The sequence below is a fragment of the Octopus bimaculoides genome, chromosome 6 (assembly GCF_001194135.2).
Source record: "Octopus bimaculoides isolate UCB-OBI-ISO-001 chromosome 6, ASM119413v2, whole genome shotgun sequence".
Classification (NCBI taxonomy): domain Eukaryota; kingdom Metazoa; phylum Mollusca; class Cephalopoda; order Octopoda; family Octopodidae; genus Octopus; species Octopus bimaculoides.
The window spans coordinates 62,300,222-62,315,654 of record NC_068986.1 but is presented as its reverse complement, the minus strand read 5'-3'; the positions used below and the strand labels follow the sequence as shown (position 1 = coordinate 62,315,654).

Below are 15,433 nucleotides of genomic sequence, written 5' to 3'. Positions count from 1 at the left end.
ATTCACATATATGGATGCAGACATTTATATGAAGAAGTGTCACACTCTAACAGTGGAGGGAACCTGTGGAAGAGGTGGATCCAAGAAGACATCGGACAAGATGGTGAAGCATGACCTTGGAATGTTAGGCCTCACAGAGGCAATGACAAGTGACCAAGACCTTTGGAGATATGCCATGCTTGAGAAGACCCATCAAGCCAAATGAGACCATAGTCATGGGCAATACCAGTGTTGCATAACTGGCCTATTAAAAGCACCTTCAATCATTGGGCAATATGCTGTGTTTATGAAGACTTGTCAAACCAAATGAAATCGTAGTCGTGGCCAATGCCAGCAGCATGTAAAAAGCACCATTCAAACATTGGGCCTCATGGAGGTAGTGACAGGTGACCAAGACCTTTTGTGATATACCATGCTTGTGTAGACCTGTCAATACTTACATACATATATATATATATATATATATATATATATATATATATATATATATATATATATATATATATATACATACTTACATACATACACATACACACACACACATACACACACACATATATATATATACACACTATATATATATACACACACACACACACACACACACACACACACACAAACACACACACACATATATAGCAGCAGCAGTGCTAAGCAGAGGTGAGAAATGGATAAACTTCAAGGTAGTTCAAATATGTCTGTGACATATTTTAACTTCTAGTAGCAATTTCACTGCAGTTTATTTATTGTGGAGAAAATAATTCTCCTTTATAGTAAAAAATGTAACAGAGACCTTATCTCCTCAGTGTCATCCTCTATCAGACTTCTAGATGCCTTTAGAAGTTAAAATATGTCACAAACATATTTGAACTAACCTAAAGTTTGTTTATTTCTCACCACTGCTTAGCACTGCAATTACTATATCTGTTTTGACTGGGTGGTTTGCAAGTGCAAGTCAGTCACCAATATTGTCTTTAGATGGTAAAATATGTTATAAACATATGAGAGCTAACCTAAAGTTTGTGTATGTGTGTGTGTGTGTCTCTCTCTCTCTATCTCTCTCTCTCTCTCTCTCTCTCTCTCTCTCTCTCTCTCTCTCTTCCAATTTTCTAAATGCTTTGCTGCACTAAACATTCTTTACAATTCCTGCTCAGATTTACAATTTGAAAATTTGAGAGTTAGCATGTAAAAGTCCCTGAATTATGGTGTTGGTCTCTGTAGCCTAAAATTCATACAGTGAAGTTCATGATATTTGATAAGTTTGTATGCCAGAGTAAGAGGTCTCTGACACTTCAGGGTTGACTCTTTTCATCTAAAAGCAAAACGCTTTAAGATAATTAAGTTTCTTGGGCATTCGCATAACATTGGGCCACTAGCCAATAAACAAGAACATTAATAGCTGAATAAACCTAGTATTAGAAGTAATAGTAGCAGTAACTACAGAAGCAAAAGCAACAGCAATACATCACTTTCTAAAAGAAAGTCACTGATGCTGACCATCCATTGACATATATCTCTAATAATGAAAGTCAAACAACTATATTGCAGTGGTATCTTTAACTTTGTGCTAAACAAAGCTCTAACTATTGTGTTTTAGTACTGCCCCCATACATCTTCTTCCACACATCTATACATGTAGCTCAAAGGTAGTGAATCAAATCCAAAGATTTTTTACTCTAGATAGGTTATGCATTAAGTACAATCTAGAATGAAGGCCCCACTGTTGTTTTGCCCATTCATTTATGATCAAAAAGGGATTTGGTTGATATATGCAGGATTCTGTGGCTATAGTTTACTTATGCAGCTGTTGTACATTTGGGTGCCCATTTTAACTCAACACTCAACTACAAAACAGGAAAGATACTTATTTTGGGGGAAAAGTAAACTAAACAACATAGTTTCAGCTCTTTCAATGTTTGTCCTAATTCTACTTTCTAAAGATTCCTTTGCTTACCCTCTTTTAAAAGCATTATATGCCACTAACAGTAATGTTTTCTCCCAGCATGCATCCTCTATTTTCATTAGATGTCAATATCATCAAAACTGCTTCTCCTTCATATCTTATCCAATTCTTTTGATGACCACTAAGTTTTCAGTTCAATTTTGATTAAGTATTATTGTAAATCAGTATTAAATATCCAATGGTTCATACTTGATTCACTTAGGTATACTCAAATTTGTGTAACTTTCTGTTATTTCCTTTTATGTCTTATTTACATTATTCCAATTCTCTGTTCATCTTTGAAGCCATCTTTTAATGTATGTGCCTTGCTACTATAGAATATAAATAGTCAAGTAGGTAGGTTATTTACAATCAACCAAGATATAAATAAACTTATATCTTGTAAGCAGCATGACTGTGTAACCAAGACATTTAACAACTCAGACTACTAAGTTGTATATAGAAACTTCAATGTGGCATAGTGTATCAATGCAAATAGTAGTAGCATTAGAAAGCTGATAGATATCTTGTTATCTTGCAGTACTAAATTCGAGTCCTTCTCCATGGAGAAGACAATAGGAAAATGACTACTCTAGTGAATCTCTACATAAAGACTGTGTCCTTAATGGTGTTCCAATGACCAAATTAAAGGTTACAGAAAGAAACTACTACCAGCACTGCTATGTTATCACAGGTAGTAATAAAGAAATATATTCAACTCATCTTTTACAATTTCACTTACTTACTATTAATGCCAGTATAGTCTAACATAATTTTCTGCACAATCACACCATATAGTTTCACTTCTGTTTATTTCAAACCCACTGTATATGTTCATTATGCAGTATTCTATGTGCTTTCAAATGTTTTGCAGGGGAAGAAAAAATTTTAGAATCATTTTAATGGATTTTGCTGAATTCTTTTTGATTTGATTTCTTATACCAATGTGGCATTTTAAAGTAAAATAATGCCTACTTTGACTACCACCACCACCACCTTGACAACTTTCACAGCAACCATCACCACTACCACTATCATCACTGCAGTCAGCACCACCAGCACTGTAACAACCACTACAGCCATTGCATCCACTATCATCATCTTCACCACCATCACCACTAAAAATTAATTCTTCACACAAGTGTTACCACAAAAGTAGTTAAAACTATAAATGTTGATTAAAATTAGAGTACTTTTTGTTTATTTATTTTTTTTTTTTTTTATAAAGAAGTTAAAATGAATAGAATAGTTAATAAAATTGGCATAAATCAATGATCTTTTAAAATTATTTTTACAAAGGGAGATTAAAATATATGTAGTAATTAAACTGATAAGGACCTAACATCTAGTAAGAAGTAAAAAGTTCTTAAAAATTTTAAGTAAAAAATTTTCAAGAAATACACCCTCCCAATTCCAGTCAGTTTTCACCAGTTTCTTTGAAACAAATATTTTCTCTTTGGACAAAGTAACAAGTCATCAGGTAGCATTTACATTGTTGTCTAATGCTGACATCTAAGAGTTAATGAGCTTATCTGTCTCTTTATAAAACGTCATGCATTTCTAATTCACTTCTTTTTGGTTTGTACTGAACAGAAACTAGTTATGCACTTCAGAATCAACTGGAAGTAAATTAAAAAAGAAAAAAAAAACAATAATTGTCTATTCGATCAGGGTTGAGTGCATGTTATGATGAGGTGGTTGCATACACAACTGTAAAGGTTACTGACAGCAAGATAAAACAAGATAAAAGAGTGAGAGCATAGAGTGTATGGAAGAGAATGAAATAAAAAGTGAAAGAGAATAGAAAGGGGAATAGAAAGGATGAACAAACCAATCAAAATATACAATTCAAAGAGTAATGTTTTCATGTGAAGACAGCCAAGAAAATTATTGGATTGCTCTGTGCGTGCGTGTGTGTGTGTGTGTGTGTGTGTGTGTGTGTGTGTGTGTGTGTGTGTGTGTGTGTGTGTGTGTGTGTGTGTGTGCATGTGTGTGTGTGTGTGCGCATGTGTGTGCGTGCATGTGTGCACGTGCACACATGTGCATTCTTCAGAAGGTACAGTTCAGAAATGAGAAGTAGAGAGGAAGCAGTTTACTATAATCACAGATAACGACACCAAATGGTTATTGTTATCAAAATAATTTGATTCAGAACACATTATGTAAAATAAATTAAAATTTATCTGTTTATGAGAATCAAATTTCTGGATTTATTTATCAAAATGTTCAAGTAATCCACCACACAACTACCATTTCTTCTAACTATCAGTGTTACCTATAATCACAAGATCAAAGTGGCAAGATCAAAGCCTCAGGTATACAAGCTACGGAAATGTAGTAAATGTATGGTGTTAGTGGTAGATGGCAACTGCAGCACTGGAATCATATGTGATATTGCTGAAAGTGAAGGTACTGATGAGTTAAGTCATGACTGGTGATATTGGAATATATATATAAGCACAGGCATGGTTGTATGGTAAGGAACTTGCTTCCCAACCACATGGTTCCAGATTCAGTCCCACTAAATGGCACCTTGGGTGTCTTCTACTATAGCCTCAGGCCAACCAAAGCCTTGTGAGTGGATGAAGCCCATCATATATATATATATATATATATATTGCCAACCCAATATTCACATAAAGCTTTATACATAAGTTCAACAACTAATTCCAAAAATGAAATATTCCATGATCTCAAAACTTTATAAATTCTGATGATGACAACAATATATATAGGCATGGCTGTGTTGTAAGAAGTTTGCTTCCTAACCACATGGTTCTAGGTTCAGTCCCACTCTGTGGCACATTGGGTAAGTGCCTTCTTCCATAGCCTTGGCCCAACCAAAGCCTTGTGAGTAGATCTGGTAGGCAGAAACTGAAAGAAGCCCCTCCACCATTGTGTGTGCATGTGTGTGTGAAGGCCTAGTGATTAGGGTGTTGCACTCATGATCACTAGCTCATGGGTTTGATTCCCAGACTGGGTAGTGCATTGTGTTCCAGTGCAAATCCCTTCATTTCACCATACTCCTGTCCACTCAATTGTAAATGGTTAACCCTGTGATGGAATAGTCTTCCAATCAGAGGAACATTGGCCTGTTTGCCTAGCCAGTGGAGTGGCATCATTCAAGAGCTAAAATGATGTGAAGTGTATTGTGACCAGTGATCTATAACAACATCTGATAGTCTGGTCAATACCATGATGTGTGTGTGTTTCTGTCTGTGTTTGTCCCCCACCACTACTTCACAACCAATGTTGGCATGTTTATGTCCCCATAACTTAATGATTTGACAAAAGAGATTGATAACATAAATACTAGGCTTTAAATGTATTGGGGTCAATTCATTTGACTAAAATTATTCAAGGCGGTGCTCCTGCATAGCTGCAGTCTGGTGACTGAAACAAGTAAAAGATATATATATATATATATATATATATACAAAAACTCACCTGTGAGCTTTTTGCTAAGACTGTTAACAGATACTATATATTTTGTAAAATTTGTTTTATAAAAGTATATATTTAATATATATATATATATATATATCGGGATATGCAGTAGGATGATTAAGATGAAACTAGTTATAGGTAACTCAACTACAGCAGTTACCTCAGCATATGTTCCGCAGGTAGCATTAACAGATTCTATGACACTTTTTTACAGACTGCCTCAATAACAATCAACAGCAAGTTCATTATCATGTCTGGCAACTTCTATGGTCATGTTGGCCAACACACCAAGGGCTTCCGTGACATAGGGAAGCTATAAAAAAAATGATGCAGGAAGTGAATAGGATGTAAGGCTTCTGGAGTTTCATGACACAAATGATCTAACAATTTGCATCACACAATTTAAGAAACCAGCCAACCATATCATCACCTACCAATGTGGCATACACACAGGCCATATTTATTACATTCTCACCAGGAAAAGGGGCAGGAGAGCTATTGTGAATGCTGAAACCTTTCCTGGTGAACAATGCTTTACACAAATATAGATTAGTGTCTAGTGATTTCAGTGTCAGAGCTTGGCAGATGCAGAAATCAATGATGACATGGAGAAGAGAGGCATGGAAACTAAAAGATCCAACAACTGGGGACTGATTTAGAGAAACCCTAAGTGATGCACATGACTGTCAGGAGGCAGATTTAAATACTTGTAGCATAGATGAAAACTATGAATTTCTGCAAATAACTTGCTCGAGGTCACAGAAGCAAAGTCCCAACAAAGCCAAAAGTAACCTGGTGGTGAAATGATACGGTTGATAAGGCAGTAAAGGTTAAGAGACAGACTTGGAAAACATAGAGAGAAGGAAGTAATAGAGAGCATTACCAATTAGCTGGAAGGGCAGCTTGGTGACAAATATGTTTGGCTAAGGGTGAAGCAGAAAAGGAGGGAATTTTTTTCAAATTTAGCAATGTGATCAAAGGGATGAGGTGCTCAGGATTGCAAGGCAGTGTGTGAGAAAGAACCAATATGTCATTGGTGAGAAATGTATTCAGAATAACTAAGGTATTCTCACCAGCAATATGGAAGACAAGAAAATGGCATGGAAATACTATTATGAGAGGTTGTTAAATGTGGACAATGTATGGAATATTGAAGGGTTACCTTGTGCTGACCAACTGAGGAATTAGCAATTCAAGTTGACAGCAACATAGTATATAAATCTACAAAGGAGATGAAGAATGAGAGAGCTATGGATCTATATGGGATAGTTGTAGAGATGCTCAGAATATCTGGTGACAAAGAGTACATGATTGCTACACAAGAAGTCATACCCAATGATTAGCATAACAGTGTCATAGTAAACTGCTAAAAAGGTAAACTTAACAAAGACAAAGATTATAGTAAGAAAGACAGGACCCTGGTACCTTCAGGGAAATGTCCTTCTTCAATATGCCAAAAAGCAGGAGGTATAAACTCCATAAACTGTACCCATTGTAAGCTATGTACATATAAGAGATGTAGTGGAATTACAAGTAGACTAGCAGAGAACATAAACTTAGTACATGATAGATATTCACTGGAGCAGTATGTTCCATGGATATACCAGAAATAGACTCCCTTGATTGCCTGGATGGCTCACAAGAAATATTTGGTAACTTTTGTTATCTTCGAGATGAAATTAGCAAGGGAAGTGGTTTCTCTGAACGTATAGGAGCCAAAGTATGACCAGGTTGTAGAAAGTTCAAGGAGCTACAACCATTGTTGACAACAAATATCTTTTCTCACAAAGTGAAGGACAGATTGCATGATGCTTGTATTAGAACTGCAATGCTGCTTGGTAGTGAGACAAAAGCCTTGAATGCAGAAGACTTGAGAAACCTGGAAAAAAATGAAGCAAACATGCTCCATAGGATGTGCAATGTGAGTGTGCATGAATGACATAGTATTCATGTGCTGAAAGAAAAACTAGACAAAGGAATCAGATGTAGTGTGCAAGAAAGAAGACCGCACTGATATGAGCATGTGATGTGTATGGATGAGGACAGCTATATAAAGAAGTACCAATCACTTAATGTGATTAGAGTTAACAGAAGAAGGAGACCCAGGAAGACATGGGAGGAAATGTTAAAGGGTAGGTGGGTATGTAAGTAGATATTTCTATTTGGTCATCAAAGATATTACATTACAAAATTATGGTTTATAATAATGAGTTCTTAATTCAAAAAGGTGTATATAGTTTAGTATTATGTACAATTGATTGAGAAGAAAGACAAACTACATCAAAGTAAAAGGTTGACAGACGTACACAAACACTGAAGAATCAAGATTAGGCAATCAAAGCAATAATGTTCTCAGCCTTAGCTTGTTCCAAAACCTTCCCATTATAAGAGAAGGTGGAAAAGGTGAAGGGGAGATGAGATATTGATTGTACAAAGAAAGTTTGATAAGAATATCAATATAGTTGATTGAATAGATCCTTGTGTATGACTAATATTTATTTTATTAACTCTGAAGAGATGAAAGGCATAATCAAACCTTGATGAATTTGAACTCAAAACAGGAATAAAACTAAATACCAAAATATTTCATAGAAAACTCAATTAGTAATCATAAAAAGATGAAAGTTCTCTCAATTATCTGTTGGAATTCAGTCGACAAAGAAACAGTGAGCAGGGAGGATACCTAGGATATTGTTGAAATAGGAGGTGAATGATATTGGAAGAAATGTGAGAGACTGTTGATTGAACGTAATTTGAACAGAAAGGCATTTCACATTCTTGTGTATGTCATCTTGCCTTTACAAAATGTTCTGCAGTTGTAAGTGAGGTGTACGGAAGCTTTTCTAAGCTTTCATACAGTAGAATGGCATGACTGCCTCTTGAGAGAAATGACAGCCTATAATAGGTTTTATACTGTGAGAGTATTTAAACTGTGCACTGAAAGCAAACAAAACATACACCTGGAGTTGATTAAATAAATACCAGTCAAGTAAGTAGGCAGGGGTCAACATAATTGACTATACCCATGCCTCACATCTGAAGCCTTGTATCTATTTAAGAATTCAATTATACAATCCTTCATGTTCATAGCAGTGAGCTAACCTCTATATTACCTATTTATGACTGTCATAGAGTTTGGTAGAATCTAAACTGCATATTAAGGTAGAGTATATCATACGCTTCATTTTGGGACTTTGAGTAATTGTTTTCTACCATAGCTTTGGGTTGACCAATGCCTTGAGTGAAATTTGGTACAAAGAAACTTGATAGAAGTCCATCGTCATCATTTAACATCCGTTTTCCATGTTGGCATGGGTTAGACAGTTTGACTGAAAACTGGTAAGTTAGGGAACTGCACCAGGTTCCAATCTGATTTGGCATGGTTTCCATGGCTGAATGCCCTTCCTAATGCTAACCACTCCAAGAGTGTAGTGGGTGTCAATTATGCATAACTGCATCAGCCATGACTATGATCTCACTTGGTTTGACAGGTCTTCTCAAACACAATATATATCACCAATGATCTCAGTCATTCTATGAGGCCCAACATTCAAACGGTGCTTTTTATGTGCCACCAGCACAGGTTCCAGTTACGCGGTGCTGACATTAGTCATGACTACAATTTCATTTGGTTTGATGGGTCTTCTCAAGCACAGCATATAACCCAATGTTTGATGATGTTTTTTATATGCCAGTTATGCCACACTTGCATCAGCCACAATTATGATTTCACTTGGCTTGACAGGTCTTCTCAAGTACAGCATATCTCCAAAGATCTCAGTCACTTGTCATTGTTCTGTGGAACCCAACATTTGAAGGTCATTCTTCACCACCTTGTCCCATGTCTTCCTGGGTCTACCTCTACTACAAGTTCCCTCCACAGTTAGAATTTGGTACTTCTTCACACAGCTGTCCTCATCAATACGCATCACATGACCATACCAGTGCAGTCATCTCTCTTGCACACTACATCTGATGCCTCTTATGCCCAACTTTTCTTTCAAGATGCTTACACTTTGTCATGCATGCACACTGACATTACACATCCAGTGAAGCATACTAACTTAATTTCTTTCAAGCCTATGCATGTCCTCAGTGGTCACAGCCCATGCTTCCCTGCCATGTAGCATGGCTGTTCACACGCAGGCATTATACAATCTACCTTTCACTCTGAGTGAGGCCCTTTGTTACTATCAGAGGTAGGAGCTCTCTGGACTTTGCCCAGCTTGTTCTTATTCTAGCAGCTACACTCTCAGAGCATCCACCCCCGCTACTGACTTGGTCACCTAGGTAATGGAAGCTATCAACTACTTCTAGTTTTTCCGCCTGGCATTTGATGGGGTCTATTTTCAGTACATTTCTAGTGTTTATTGTATCTGTGCACCTTCCATACACAAAAACTATTTTCCCTGTCAACCTTCCTCTGTTATTGCTGCATCTCTTATGTGTCCATAGCTTACACCAGGTACATCTTATGGAGTTTCCACTTACACCTTTTCTACAAATCAAGTAGGGTCATCTACCTGAAGGGATTTATGGTTTGTCTACTCTCCTACTAACAAAGACTTTGGTTTTTGTTAGATTAACTCTATGGCCTTTTGATTCTAGACCTTGTTTCCACATCTGAAATTTCTTCTCTAGTTCTGGTAGTAATTTGGCTATAAGAACAAGGTCATCAGCATAGAGGAGCTCCTGTCTTAAAATCTTCTGTTATTGCTTGGAGGAGTATGATGAACAAGAGGGGGCTGAGGACTGATCCTTGGTGAACCCCTACTTTTACCCTAAATTCATTGCTATACTCGTTGCTAATCTTCACCTTACTGACAGCATCCCTGCTTGTTATGGTTTGTACATCTCTCACCAACCACTCATCTATCCCTAGCTTCTGCATTGATCACCAGATAAGGGGCAGGGGACTCTGTCAAAGGCTTTCTCCATGTTGATAAAAGCCAGATACAGGGGTTTATTTTTGGCTAGGTACTTCTACAGTTACCTAACCACGAATATATCATCAGTCATGGCACAAATCCAAACTGCATCTCATCTACTCTAATTCTCTCCCTCATTAATTGAGCTATGCCCCTTTCTGTGACTTTCATCACCTGGTCCAGTAGTTTGATGCCTCTGTAATTATTCTTTTCTAAGGCATTACCTTTGCCTTTGTTGACTATAATGCTGCTACACCAATCATTGGGTGTGACTCCCTGATGGACAACTTAATTAACTATATGGGTAACTAGGCTATATCTTACACCACCAGATATTTTAAGCATCTCAGCAGAGATTCTTGACAGGCTAGGGGTTTTCAGTCTCTTCATATTTTTGATTGCTTTATCTATCAAGCTACTGTTGATTCAAATAGTTGGTCCCTCAGTTAGGTCAACATTTGGCAGACTTTCCTATTGATACAACAAAAAAATACCTGTTATAACATGATGGCAAGAACTTTAAATGATTCTGCAATACTACATCTCTCCATATGTTCTGACTATGCATCAATCTCATCAATTTGAACTTAGGTACAGAAATCTGACCTAATTCTTCACACCATATTCCTTGATGTAACCACTACAATAACAAATAAGCCAATGAAGAAGTCTCTATATGGTTAATCAACATTTTAGAAAGAGTAGCTAAATCCCCCTCAAATCACACACTAACATCTTTCTGAATGTTTAACTCATTAAATGAATATGTAAATTGCTGAGTATTCCACAGAAATGTAAACCCTTTGTGTAATTCCCAAGCTGAATCAGTGTGATACAATATGTAAACAAAGCTAGACTTTTGAGTGACAGGTAATAATCCACCCAATGGGTTTCTGTACAGTTTTTATCTCTGCAATTTTTATTCCCAAGACTTGAGTTAATCTGAAGCAATGGTAAAGACATTTGCTCAAAATGCCATGCAGTGGGATCAAACCTGGGGCTTTCGTGATTGCAAAGCAAACTTTTTAATCACTCATCTACATTTATAGTCTGAAATAAATTACATTTGAAATAAGAGAGTGGTAACACTAGAATACCTTATAGATCTGTTCAACTAATAAAATGACAGGCTCTACAGTGGAGAAACTGGGAAATTAACAAGCTCAATTTACAATAGAGGAAAGGAATTATTTGGAGTGAAAGAGAGTATCAAATTAGTAAAAGGAAAGTGTGGACCAAGCAGGAGGATCAGGAAAATGAAACAGTTGAGGAAGGAAAAGACCAGCCTAAGAAAGCAATAGAAATATGCTAGAGAAGATGAAAAACCTGGCCTCGCGCTGCTGTATGACGATTTGAAAAGGAAATGCCGCTTTGTGCAATGACATATCCACCAATATGAGTAACGAAAGGAAAGTAAAAGAACTTGGGGGGCAGTTTCTGAAGGACCCGCATGGGTTTCCCAAGAAAATGTTCACTAAACTGAAGAGTGGCACTTTATCGTGCATGAAAGAAGAATTGGACGCTTATATCAAAGAAACCTACAGCAATCCGCACTGTAACCAGCCACTGCCACCTCTACATGGGCTAATGCATCCCTTAGAACCTGATATTGAATTTCAAATTGGGGACATCAGGGAGAAAGAGGTGAATAATTTTGTAACAAAAGCTAGAGCTAATAGTGCCCCAGGAGGTGATGGCATCTCGTATAAAGTTTACAAATATTGCAATCATCTACGAAAGAAGCTCTTTGTCCTACTTCAACAGCTCTTGTGCAAAGAGACTCTAATAGAGGATTGGTGTAAGGTAGAAGGCATATACCTGCTGAAGGAAACCAATGCAGGGACTATGAAACAGTTTAGACCAATATCCTTATTAAATATGCAAGGCAAGATTTTTATGGGAATTCTTTCAAGGAGAACAGTGACATATTTACAGATATGTTGATGAATCTGTTCAAAAGGCCAGAATCCCTGGGATCCCTGGAAGTGTTGAATACTGTTTTTCAATTTGGAAAGCAATCCAGGATGCCAAACAGAACAAGAGAAGTCTGAACGTGGTATGGCTTGACCTAGCTAATGCATATGGCTCGGTGCCACACAAATTATTGATGAGAGCCATGAACCACTTCCACATTCCAGACAAAGTAACCAAAATAATGAGGATGTATTATGACAGTTTTGAGATGAGGCTTACAGCTGGAGATATTACAACAGATTGGCACTTTTATCTACAGATTAGCAAATCATGCAGACTGCCCTCTTGAGACTAGGTGAGCTTGTGAGGTGGTCAAGGATGCAGTTTAGAGCAAAAAAGTCACATAGTCTGACATTTGTTAAGGGAGTGCAGAAAGAATTTAAGTTTTGAATAGCTGAAGAAAGCATTCCAACAATCAAAGAAGAACCCGTCAAGAGCTTGGGGCAAGTATATGCTGGAACATTTTCAGATAGGAGTCATGGAATGGAAATTATGAAACAAGCTGAGGTTGGATTATCAGCGATTGATAACTCAAAGTTACCAGGTAAATACAAAATTTGGTGCTTGCAGTTTGGCTTATATCCGTGACTTTCATGGCCACTTTTAACATATGAGGTAGTATTGTCACAAGCTCAGATCATTGAACAAAAATGTAATGTGTTCATTAGTGGCTAGGCCTACCTCGGATGTTGAACAATTCAGCTCTGTATCATAAAAGAGGCTTGCTGCGTCAATAGTTGAAATATATAAACTGAGGAAGGTACAAACGGTGATGATGCTGAGAGAATCGAAGGACATGAAAATCAGGCATAACCCACCAGAGGTGAAAACAGCCAGAAAGTGGAAAGCAGAAGCAGAGACTGATGACATCTTGTCTTCTCTTACACACCGAGATATGGTAGGTGCAATGCAAAATCATTGGAAGGGACTTGGTTTTGGCACAGATCAGTTCAGACTGTTTGTGAGTATGATGTGGAGCGAATGGAGTATGATGTGGAGCAATAGCATCAAAATGAGGGAAGCAGAGAGAAGAGAGCTTCATTTGATCCAATGTATTCAACAAGGACAGATGATGAGATGGGAGGAACACATTGTTGAGAGGAAAATAAGTTGGGATGAGATATGGAGGTGGACCACATCTTGGCTAAGTTTTCTGATTCATTCATCCTATGATGTTTTGCCATCACCTACAAATCTAGTAAGATGAAACATCTCAGAGAATGATATATGCAAATGTGAAAAGGTCGGAACACTGAAACATATTCTTTCCAACTGTTCATTAGCATTGAACAGGTATACATGGAGACACAACCTGGTCCTTAAGGTTATCTTCAATGTTATAAAGAACCAAATTGATCTCAGCAACAGTGAAACAAAACCGTTGAAAGTACCAACTAGAGATTTCGTTACCTTTGTGCACTCAGGACAGTGGATCCATTTCAAGAAGAACAACAAACTTCCTGCGAGTGATGAAAAGTAGTAGGTCCCAAAACGGCGCACATTCTCTCCTGATGACCCCATACACTGGCTGGCTTCCAGTATGTGATGAAAAGTGAATGACTATTGGGAGATGACTGCAGATTTACCAGAGTGCCAGGGACACTTTCCCATCCCAGTTACCTAAAAAAACGGACATTTTAATGTGGTGTGAAAGCAAGAAAGGTATGAATCTAGTCGAGTTAATGGTTCTTCATGAAGATAACATGGACGCCACTTGCGCTCGAAAGATTGACCATTATGTAAACCTCCTCGAGGAATGTGAAGACACAGGCTGGATAGCGGAGCATTTTCCAATCGAAGTCAGATGTAGAGGGTTTGTTGGACACAATGTGAGACGACTGTTGTTATCGTTAGGCCTAACTCATTATAAAGTAAATACCACCATGACTGATATCCAAACTACAGTGGAAAAGGCTAGCCACTGGATTTGGTTAAAAAGAGATGATGAGCGATAGCTATATTTGATAACTATTTGATCTAGCAAGTGGGGCGTCATATCAGTGAGAGGGGCTGGTGCGTATTGATGCTGTCAAGAGGTAGGCCCCGAAACAGTGCACATTCTTTCCTGATGACCTCATACACTTGCTGGCTTCCGGTATGTGGAGTTCTCAACTGGTAGCACTTGCATGTGCAAGTTGTTTGCAAAACATCAGCAACAACAACTTCTGCAAATGTAATTTTCTCACCTAGCATGTATTACTTATTATATGTTCTCATCCACTATGAAAAACAAGTTGGACTGATTTTGTAAGACAAACTGGAGCAAGCAGATTAATGAGCAATGTTTGAGCTCATCACCTTGTGATGTAACCCAGCATTGTTAATCAGTAACCTAGCATTGTTAATCATTCATTTTTAATGAATAAAAGTGAATAAAATTCAATGCATGCTTAATTTTATGAGTGTGGTGTGAATAGTCTGTGTATATAAACTTTCGTAGAAGACATACGAATATCAAAATTTTACCTATTCTTCTGTACATTGAAAAACTTATGAGCAGTCTTGACTTTTGATCCTTGTAGGGGGTGTGGTCTTGACCAATCCCCCAAAAATCCCATTTTGTTTATACACACATTAAATTTAGTAACTACAGAGAACTGGTGTTATTAATTTGCAACCATTAGAGTTTAATATTAGTGGCCTGTCAACAACAAACTCAGTCCACACAGCATCAAGGGATGATATATGTAAATCTACATAATAGATATACAAACATGTCAATTTCATATATATAATTTTTCTATCGTCTTGGCTCAACAGCCCTCACTGTTTGTTTTTACTGTCTTGTTCTCACTATCCTGTTCTTGTTAACACTTTCACCCTTTGCAAAATATCCCAAATTTGATTTAATTTGCTTAGCGGGAAGGATTGTTTCAACGAAGTTGCGTATTGTCCTTGCTTTCGAAACACAGAGTAGATGAAACAGGGACAATTGATGAAGGGGTATACTCTTTATGTTGCATGTCTCGTTTCTCTATTTGCTTTTTTCGTTGTTTGAAAAAGTTCGTTTTTATGTTTTCGTTTTTCATTGTGTTTGATGTTTTTTTTATGTCCTATACCCATATATGCATGTATGTATACATATAGATGTAGGTATGTACATATATATATGTATGGATATATGCATATGTTTATATATTTA

The 15,433-nt window shown here is 37.2% G+C and overlaps 1 protein-coding gene across 1 annotated transcript in view; it reads left to right on the top strand.

Moving 5' to 3' along the window:
* LOC106868711 (complement component C1q receptor-like) overlaps positions 1–15,433 on the top strand; it is a 200,156-nt gene that overhangs the window by 184,114 nt on the left and 609 nt on the right. The window lies entirely within an intron of this gene.